The following is an 11,494-nucleotide window of genomic DNA, read 5'->3' on the forward strand; positions in this document are numbered from 1 at the left end:
TTCCAAACTCAAAGGGCATCTTCCCCCTAACCATAGATTAACCACATATGTAATAGCACATAGGAGGTCTTTGACTATAGTTGAACCTTCTCCACAAAGGGCATCCAAAATATGTTAAGCTTTCAACCCATCTCTCCCACACGAGATTCCTTTAGGGAATGATTTAATTCTCCCAAGGACATTGTCAATATCCACTGCAAGGGAAGGTTCTGAAAATATGGTACTCGGCATGGATGATGGTGGCTTGTGTGGATGCTTATCCTCAATATCCTTTTTAGCTAGTTTCCAGGTCACCTATCGGGGTTACCTGGTGTCAGTAAAGCCCTTAAGTTTTCAAAAATATTCAGATTTACCCTTAATTTTTCAAAAATGTTCGAATTTACTATTACTCTTATTATTATTTTGATTATTATTATTACTGTTATTATTATTGTTACTATTATTATTATTATTATTATTATTATTATTATTATTATTATTATTATTATTATTATTATAACTATTATTATAATATATGTTAAATACATTTTTAAATGTATACAAATATTTTATACATATATTTTTAAATACATTTTTAGATGTATAAAAATATGTTTATAGATTTAAGATATTTAAAAATATATTTACTTGTATTTAGTCTTTAAAAAATATATTTACTTATATTTAGTATTTATATACAATTAAAAAGCCAGTGTACGCCTTTAAAAACATATTTATAGATTAAAAATATATTTATTTTTATTTAGTAGGTATAATTATATATGTATTTAGTATAAAAACGTATTGTATACATATAAATATAAAAATATCTATTTATAAGGTTTATATTGTATAAAAGATATACTTATATGTATATGTACATAAACATGTATTTATTTCATATTTATATGTTTATACTTCTTTATATGGTAAAATACATATAAACAATTTTTTTAATTATGAATGTGAGTCATCAACCAAAACACAAAAAAAAAAAAATTTGGTGTTTACTTACTAAGTATAAATATGTATTTATTTCATATCTGTATGTATATGACAGTTTTTATACAAAATAAATACATATTTATATCTATTAAATATAATTATATGCAAATAAATATATTTATTAAATACAAATAAAAACGTATTTATGTATTTAAAAACATATTTATACATTTAAAAATATTTTTATTTATATTTAATAGATATAAATATGCATTTATTTTGTATAAAATCTATCATATACATATAAATATGAAACAAATACATATTTATAGTTAGTAAGCAAAAACCAAATACTTTTTTTTTGTGTGTGTTTTGGCTGATGAATCGCCCAAAGAGTATAAAAAAAATCATTTAATTATATATTTTATATGATATAAACCTTATAAATATGTATTTTTATATTTATATGTATTCAATATTTTTTATATGAAATAAATATATATGAATCGCCGGTTCTAGCGCCGGTTCCGGTCCCGTTTTTTCGGTTATTTTTCAAAGTAGAACCGGTTGAAATACTATAAATTATATGCTATCTTCTGGAGCTTGTAAATAATTCAATATTTAACCAAATTATGACTTTTTACATTCTAAATTGAAGTACAAACACTAAATTATATGATGAAAAAAGAATCAAGTAATTCCGACTTCATATGAATGAGTTATGCGCATTTTAAAAGCGGTGACAGATTCCAAAAAAAATAAAAAATGCTGAAACAGAAAAAACGCAGCATTGATATGTTGTCTTCCGGGGTCTATAACTGATTCAATATCTAACCAAAATATGTGTTTTGATTGTCTAAAATGAACTACAAACACCAAATTACATGCTGGAAAAAATTAAGTAATTCCGACGTCATATGAATGAGTTATACACATTTAAAAAATGGGACATATTAAAAAAAACAAAAAAATAATGCTGAAATAAAAAAACGCAACATCGATATGCTTTCTTTCGGGGCATGTGTCTGATTCAATATCTAACCAAAACATATGTTTGTACCGTCAAAAATGAATTACAAACTCCAAATTACATGTTGGAAAAAAAATCAAATAATTTCGACTTCATATGAGCGAGTTATGCGCATTTTAAAAAATAAAAAAAATGTCAAACCGGTTCCGGTTTTTAGAACCGGGACCGGTTTTCATAAAAATGGAGAACCGGTAACCGGACCTATTACCAATTCCGGTTCCGGTTCCGGTCTGATTCCGGTTTGGTTCGGTTCCGGTCCGGTTCCGGTTCCGACGGTTCTAATGCTCATCCCTGTTTATACCTACTAAACATAAATAAATACATTTTTGATATATTGATATGTTTTTAAAGGAATATAAAAAGGAATACATAGGCTTTCAAATGTATATAAATACTAATACAAGTACATAAATTTTTAAAAATGTACTTATATCTATAAAAATATTTTTATACATTTACAAATATATGTATAAAATATTTTTATACATTTAAAACCATATTAAAAATATATAATAATAAGAATAACAACAATAATAACACTAACACCACCACTATCACCCCCCCCCCCACCACCACCACCAACAACAACAACAACAACAACAACAATGACGGCGATAACAATGACGAGGATGCTGACGTCGTCGCCGCCGCCGACGACGATAACGACAACAATAATCAAAGTAATAGTAAATCCAAATATTTTTGAAAATTTAAGGGTATATCCGAACATTTTTGAAAACTTAAGAGCTTTACTGGCATCAGGTAACTGGTAGGTGACTTGGAAACCGGTTAAAATGGTATAACTGAACAAATTAAACAAAACATCTGATTTTACTGGACCTAAAACATGTCCAAAGGTAAAAGCGACATTTTTTTAAAAACTTAAGGGTTTTTATTTCATTTGTCCCATGTTCAAATTAGCATAAGGACACGTCAATGAACAAACAAAAAAAAAGATTTTAAGCTAAAAGATGTGGTGATGTTTTTTTCAATGGTAAAAGTGTGTCACTCAAACGCCACATAAGTTTTTACATTTTTAAAATTTTTTTTCCTATGAATTACAGTGTGGTGATGGTTCTACCTATGAACTTTTTTTAAAAAGAATTCAATAAAAAAAATAAAAAAGATTTTAATAAAAACCATACTAAAATTAAAAATTACATTCAAAACCTAAAAAAAACATGAAGTCAAAAACTACATTAAAAACAAAGAAAAAAAACATAACATTGAAATTTCATTTGCATTTAGATTATATTTTTCTCGAATCGACGCCTTGACCACTTTAGCCGCCTCTTGATTTACAGGGTCGAGGTGCCTCACATCTTACATTAACAACGAATATTCTGTGAGTTAGACGGTTTTAACCACATATTTCTCTAAAGTTGTATTCAATTGTAACATTTGTGCCATCATTTTCTCTTATCTAGTTGACCGCTCGGTTCCGACCGACGAACTTGAAGATGTCGCTTTTCATTTTACTTTTGCTCGAGCTTTTGCTTTGTACCTTCCCATAGGACGAGGAGGCGGGCGTATTTCTTCGATGTCTTCATTATCATCATTAAGATCAATGCCTATGTGATCATCCGATGACATTTGTTGTGAGCTCGAATATGAAGATGTTCTACTTCTTTTTGGCGGATTAGCAATATCTTCAAGTGTTGCAAGCTCCTTCCACCTAATACTTTTTTTGACAACTTCCTATACATTAATGAACTTAAAAGACTTTAGCATGTCATCTTGGAATTTCACGTGTGTTTTTTTCAACAAACTCTCCTCACTTTCGTCGCTAGCTCATTGCTTTTCAAAGTTTGTGTAAATTACGTTCCAATGCATCACAAACTTTTTTACAAGATTTCATTTCGAGTTACATTGGTCGGACGTCCGGTAATCTGGATCTCGACCCGTTCCCTTACAAAACCACTCTGTAACATGTAACCAAAATTGAACTTTTTCACTTGTTCTTACTGAAATACTCTCTGTAATCATCATTATATATTAATAAAATCATCAAGGAAGGTGATCATTATCACCTCCCAAGGTTTTGTGCTGGAGATCCTAGCAAGGATCAAGAGCTTTCCTTGTAAACAACCGTGTCATTCTCTTTACCTTTGTCCATTGCACAATTCGAACATCACAACCTCTCATTCAATTTGGTTGATTTGTACTTATGTAATTTTTGACCAAAACACTAAAGATTCCCTTAGGGAGTTCGTAAACAGGTTTGGCAGGGAAGCTTTGACTATCCCCAACATTGACATGGCAACATTCATGGAAGCCTTCAAAATGGGCCTAAAGGAAGACTCCCATTTCTACGAAGACCTCATAATGACTCCGTCCAAAAGAATGGATGCAGAGTACTAAGGTTTATCAGGCTGGAAGAAGATAAGGAGATCCAAAAGAGCAGCAACCCACCAAATCCATACGATAATCCCAGTATGAAGGTTGAGTCCTCGACCCAAAGATCTTATAAACTAAAGCCATGTTCCATACCCGATCATTATACGGTTAATGCCCTTGACAATGAAGGAGAGGATGATGACCTCCCCAGGATCACTAACTATTGTTTTTGTGTGGATGATTTAGGTTTAGTCTTTGCCATGTAGGATCTTGGCAAAAAAACAAGGTGGCCAAGTAAAGGAGACAAATCAAGTTGCTAGAAATACAAGTCATTGAGGATATCATAGCCCTCAGAAAAGAGATTAGCTATCTCCTAAGTAAAGGACACCTTCAAGAGATCCTAGGAAGACGAAAAGAAAGATCGAAGGAAAAGGATAAGGATCCTGCGAGGATCCTGGAAAAACCAGGATCCCCTCCTCATGACGCCAAGGTAGTCAATTTTATTTCTGGAGGATCTGACATTTGTGAAAATTCTTGTTATGCAGCTATAAGGAATGCCAAAGCGTCCAAGATATAAAGGGAAAAAAGATCCCGAAAGAACACGTCGATAACAAACAACAAGGAGATTATCTTTGACGAACAGGATAGAAAAAACACCCTGGATCCTCATCATGATGAATTGGTGATAACTCTCAACATCGCCAATCACTTTGTTAGAAGGATCCTGGTGGACGGAGGATCCTTGGTGAACATCATACTCTTCGATGCTCTTAACATAATGAACATACTGGAATCCAAGAGAATCAAGAAATCCTCGGTACTAATAGGATTCGGCGATGAAACAAGGCATACTATAGGAGAAATCAAGCTACTCGTATACATTGAAGGGGTAAATTCTATGCAACGCTTTTGCGTTATTAATGCTTTGTCTTCCTACAATGTTATATTAGGTAGGCCCTGGATCCATGACAAGAAAACGTTTCCATCGATGTACCACCAATGTGTCAAGATGTCTATCCCTTGAGGGACAGTGAAGATCATCAGTGATCAACAAGAATCCAAAGAATGCTACAAGATTTCAATGAATCCTTCCTCGGGACCAAGGTAAGCATAACAATTAAAGAAGAGGCACGAGACGTACCAGAAGCGAATGAGCAATACATAAAAGAAGTGCCCCAAGACCTTGAGGATCCTGACGCGAAAGTACTCATAGGATCCTCAATACCAGAAAACATCGAAAAGGACCTAGTTACATTCCTGAAAGAAAAAAGGGAAACCTTCACATGGAAACACGAAGACATGACAGGTATAGATAAGAATATTATAACTCATAAACTTGACATTGATCATTCTTTTAGACCCATACATCAAAATAGAAGGAAGTTTTCACCTGAAAGGAACCTGATCATTCAAGAGGAAGTAGAAAAACTTCTCAAAACAGGGATGATCAAGGAAGTCAAGTTCCCAAGATAGTTGGCCAATGTGGTCGTAGTGCAGCATAAGAATGGTAAATGGAGAATTGTATGGACTATACAGATCTTAACAAGGCTTACAATAAGGATCCTTTCCATTTGCCTCACATAGATTCTATGATAGATGCCACGACAGGCCATGGACTATTAACATTCATGGATTCCTCAACAAGGTTCCAAAAAATTCAAATGGAACCATCTGATCAAGAGGATACTGCCTTCATAACTCCCATAGGTATATATTGTTACACTATTATGCTATTTGGTCTTAAAAACGCAGGTGCATCATACCGAAGACTGGTGAATCGAATGTTCAAGGATAAACTGGGGGACACCATGGAAGTCTACATTTATAAAATGATGGTCAAATCCAAAAGAGATGAGGATCACCTTAGGGATATTGAAGAATTCTTCGATATATTAGATGAATACAACATGAAGTTGAACCCGTCCAAATATTACTTTGGAATGAAGGCAGGCAAGTTCCTTGGTTATATGGTCAGCAAGAGGGGAATGGAAGCGAGTCCTGGCCAAGGATCTTCGAATGGAGAACCACTCCTCTGACATCTTTCAGTATCTTTGGATGTTGTAAGTGTTGTTTTGGCCAAGGATCTTGATGGCGAACAGTAACATGTTTACTATGTAAGTAAAAGTCTCTTGGATCCTAAAACCATGTACTCTCTCTTTGAAAAACTAATACTTGCACTAATTACAACTTCTACCTAAATAAGACATTATTTTGAAACTCATACTATACGTGTCAAAACTCACTATCTTGTTAAGAATGTCATGAGAAAACCAGATTTGTCAGGCAGAATGACTAAGTGGTTAGTGAAGCTCATCACATATGAAATCAAATATGAGCCAAGATCCTCAATAAAGTTACATGCATTAGTAGAGTTTCTGGCTGATTTTAGTGATGATCTACAACATGAGGTAGAGCTAGAATTCCAATAACCTCAAAAAGAAGAAAACATGGGGGAGTAGATACTCTTTCCAAATGGAGCATCCAACTTTAGAGGAGCAAGCCTTGGGATCATACTAAAATCGCCATAGTGGGACATCGTACCCCAAGTAGTTAGTTGTAAATTACATGCAAATAACAATGAAGCAGAGTATGAAGCACTGATCATGGGGCTACAACTAGCCAAGGATCTTCAGATCAAGTATCTTCAGGTATATGTCGATTCGTTATTAATAACTAACCATTTTGATGGATTATATGCAGTTAAAGGCGAAACAATAGAACTATACCTTCAAATTATTTAAAAATTAGCCTCCGAATTTGAATATTTTAGTCTTAATTAAGTTCCTAGAGAAGATAACAGCAAGGCAGACGCATTAGCCAACTTAGAGTCTTCCCTCAGGATCCCGCCAGAGACCAGGATCCCAATAACCCATATAATGATCCTTGCGATAGAAGATCCATCCAGAAGACCTAACGACCCTGATGAGCATAATCTGATAGCCAACATAGTAGCAATCGAAGCTCTGACCAGGATCCTGATGTTCAGAATCCCGATCCAAAAAATCAGGATCCTTAGAGACATTTAAGATCCTAGACACAACCCATCATAGAGTATCTCCAAAATGGTACATATCTAATATCAAGAAGCCATGGAAGTTCCAAAAGACATATATGAAGGGGATTGTGGCAACCATATTGAGGGCAGATCCTTGTGTTCTAAAGTGCTAAGAACAAGACACCACTACAAGAAAAAAGGCCTTTACTGACACGCAATTTATGACGCGCACGGATTTACGATACGCAAAAGTATGTGACGTAAAAATAATGTCATATCTCCAAAATTTTGAAGGATTTAGGACGCGCATTTTTGCGTGCCCTAAAATTTGTGTCAGAAAAAAATAAAAATAAAAACACGGAAGACACCCATCATAAACGCGTGTCCTGTGCACGATGTCGCTTTATAATTTTTAAACGCGCGTTCCTATTACAAAATGGGGACTAAAACTAGGTCTTTTTTTTTCAAGAACGTCACGAGGACTATCATTCTCTCATATATCACATCCTTCGTCTCTTCCCTAACCCACCACCACCACCTCCAACACTCACCGTCTCTTTTGGCCTCACACAGCGGCGGCACACCGGCCCTATCGACGAACGCTTCATCCACCACCATTATTCCAGTCATACGATCCAGTATAAAGCAGATAGAAGGTTTTCAAATTTGAGAGTTATGAAATCGGGAACATCGATAGGGTTGTTGAAACCTTCATGTCTACACGTATATCTGACTGAGAACCCCAATTGTTTGAAAGCAGATAGAAGGTTTGAAACCCTAATTTTTTTTTCAAGAACGTCACGAGGACTACTCTATCACTGTTAATTTCTAGATTCATAGTGCTTTGATACGTGTGTTTTAAAGAACTCCACAAGTTCTCCTTCAAGCTCGTTTTCTTCCTCGCTCTTTCAGTAAGTCTCTTTCTATCGAAATTCAGATCGATTTGAATTAAATTTCAGTGTGAAATATATTTGACAATTAACAGTTGTGGTGGTTTTAGTTAAGTGCTCTAGTAAAGTCCAAATTAAAACATCGATTTGTTTATCTGTCTGTGTTCATTGTTTTTTCTTGACTTTATGTTCTGATCCCTATAAATGATTTCAACATAGAGCATGCTACGGTCTGGAGTTAATTGAATATCTCTTTCATGGTTGAATTTTGACATTTAGGAACTGGTTGTGGTCTGATAATTTGGTTGATATTATAGCTTCATCACCCCCCCCCCCTTACACACTTGGTTTCTATTAGATCAATGTACTCCATTTTACATTTAAATTGGAACAAACCTTGAGTGGATGGTTGTGTTAACCTTAGTCTTTGTAATAGAATGTGACTTTGCTATAGTATATGCGTTTTGGTGCTATTAAACCTCTGTTGGGATCAACTTAGCATGAGCATTCAATTCTAAGAAATTTATCACTTTACCCTTTTAGTATGATGTATGATTGAGGCTTGTTGAGTTCTTCGCTTAGACTTCCATTTGCTTAACTTGTTGAATGAAAGGTCACATAGTCATAATATCAAATTAGAATCCCTGGAACTATTTCTATGTAAAAACCAACATTTTTATGCTTGAATCAATCTCAATTCAGGGCTGAAAGGTAATAACTTATGTTTTTTGTTGTTGGTGCAGGATATGCTTTGCAGCTTTTTCAGTGTTGTTGGGTATGGATACTAAGTGAAGTGGAATAAATTTGCTTCTTCTTCTTCTTAGAGTTCTGTATTCACTAACATGGATTTCTGTATATGTAGTGATCCATCTAAAGAATTCTTCAGTGACTAAATACTACGTTTGTATTATATATGCAGTGATCCATCTAAAGGATTCTTCTGTTATGCCCAAGGCTACAGCACTCATTTCTTTTGTGTGGCATCTTTCCTTTGGACCACTACTATTGCTTTTACTCTTCATCGTGCTGTTGTCAAACACAAAGCTGATGTTGAGGATTTTGAGCCCATGTTTCACTTGTATGTTTGGGGTATGCACTCATGATCCCTTATTTAACCAAATAGATTTGCTAAATTATATGTTCCCTTCATTTGTTCTATGAGCCATTTCATATTCCTCATTTATAAAAGCTAAATTGGATGTTTTTTTTTCTTTTTCCTCATAGGAACTTAACTTGTTATGACAGTTGTACTGTATGTTTGGTGAGACTGAAGTCCCAATTGAGAATTCATTGCAGAAGTTTTACAATCTGTAGGAATATCATGTCCTAAATTTGTCACGGTGATCGTGAATTCATTGCAGAAGTGGAGATGCTAAGCCGTGGCCCTAAAAGGGTGATCGTGAAACAAAAAGAGACACCTGGTAACATTCATTTTTACTTTAATGTTGAAAGAAACTTGTTTGGATTTGTTACTTTATTGATAAAAAAAATAGATGTTTATTTCTTTATTTATAGTAGTTTTACTTATCAGTTCTTTCATCTGTAGGATCACAAGTGCCCTACAACAGGAGTTATCAGAAGCTAATATAATGTGCAAGAGTATGCCAATATTCCATACTTTAATTGTTTTTTCATAGTTTTAAAACTAACAGTAAGTAACCGCTTTGTGATAGATTCTTGAAAGAAAGTAGACATTTCATTTGATGAATAATGAAGAAGAAGAAGATTATCTGAAATAAGTTGGAAGTGGGCTTTATTTTGAGACCAAATTAGGCGTAAGTAAGTTAACATAAAACTCACTTTCTCTCTCCAGTGAAGCAGTCCATGTATGTATAGATGCATGACATTGTATCTATATGTCCAAAAAGAAAGGAAAATATTTACAGTTAAATAAATCTTTCTTCCCTATTTTATAACTTATATGAACGAAATTTTATTTGATTGATTGAAGTTCGATCTTGAGGTTGATGTACCTTACAAGGCGATTTGACTTTTTTTTTCTTACTTTTCATCCATGTTGCCTCGACTAATTGAAATTTTTGTTCTTTGTTTTGTTTCAAGCTAAGCCAACCATGTATCAAGTGGTGTAGGAAATGGTTGATAAAATGGGCTATAAAGTAAGGCCCTGTTTTTTTTTTCAAATTAAATATTGTATGGATAAACTGTTGTCTGTTAATTGATAGATGAATTTTTGGGAATTTTTTTTGAATTGTCACAGAAATTGGTGAGCAGAATTCCCATATTGCCCTTTTCATGTTTGCATCGTATATTGAGAGACGACATACTTCCAAACCTTCTATTATCGTGATACCAAGGGGTATTTCAGGGATAGTTGTTGCTCATATGCTTCATAATGATTTTGAGGTTATATTCTTATGAAACGCTAAAATGTTCATATTTGGCTTTATTTTTTTTCGTTATATTAAAAAAAATGGTATCATACAGGCGGTGTAATTGGAATCACGTGATAGAATTGGTGGTCGCATTCACACTGATAAGGTTTAGTGTTAATCAAATTCCGTTATCTTGGTTTTTCTCACTTTTTTTTCAACTTAGTAGCTTGGATTTAAATCCCTAGAACAACTTTCACGTGTTCGTAACACAGGTTATGTAAAGTTTTTTCATTTTTTTATTTTTTGTGTTTTTAAACATTGCTTACTCGGATAGTTTTGTGGGTTGATCTTTTTTTTTGGATTTACAGGGTGAAACCTTTCCAGAAACTTTTAAGCTTAACATAGCTTTTAAAAAGATATTTGCAAATTGTCTTAAAATGATTGAAACCACAAAGGGTGTTGGAAAGGTATGATCATTTGTAGTTGCTTTTTAATCTCTATGGAATAGCTTATCAACGTCATCATTCAACCACCTAGGTCATTTCCGTTCTTATATATAATTCTTTCATATCTGTGTTCTGTAAGATACTTGATGATATATATATATATATATATATATATATATATATATATATATATATATATATGATTTTACCCCAAATTCTGATGTGGGTTTTATGGGTTTGTATAAAGTATTTGTTAATTCGATGGGGTTTGTGAACTATACTTTTGTTTTTGTTTTGTTTTTTTTTTGAATTTTCTTTTAAAGCATGACTTCAATGTTTTTGTTCAATATGTTGTATGTACTATTTTGTTCCCTCAAGGAAGCTGACATGAAAAGACTTATTGTTTTCTACTTCAAAAATCTTGGAAACTGGTAAGAGTATTGTTTTTCTGAAAATGGGATATGTTATTGGGTTTAAATGGAAATTATATGTTTTCTTTGTGTGCAGAAATTTTAGAATGTGGCCGGATATATGGAAGT

The 11,494-nt window shown here is 33.5% G+C and overlaps 1 long non-coding RNA gene across 1 annotated transcript; it reads left to right on the plus strand.

The window, feature by feature from the left end:
* The first annotated feature begins 8,119 nt into the window (after positions 1 to 8,119).
* Positions 8,120 to 9,253, plus strand: LOC145168870 (uncharacterized). Its single transcript, XR_013742141.1, has 3 exons — positions 8,120 to 8,197; positions 8,920 to 8,951; positions 9,096 to 9,253. It is a non-coding gene; the product is annotated as an uncharacterized LOC145168870 (long non-coding RNA).
* Positions 9,254 to 11,494: the final 2,241 nt, after the last annotated feature.

The sequence above is a fragment of the Lactuca virosa genome, chromosome 4 (assembly GCF_052849685.1).
Source record: "Lactuca virosa cultivar CGN04683 chromosome 4, Lactuca_virosa_CGN04683_v6, whole genome shotgun sequence".
NCBI classification, from domain to species: domain Eukaryota; kingdom Viridiplantae; phylum Streptophyta; class Magnoliopsida; order Asterales; family Asteraceae; genus Lactuca; species Lactuca virosa.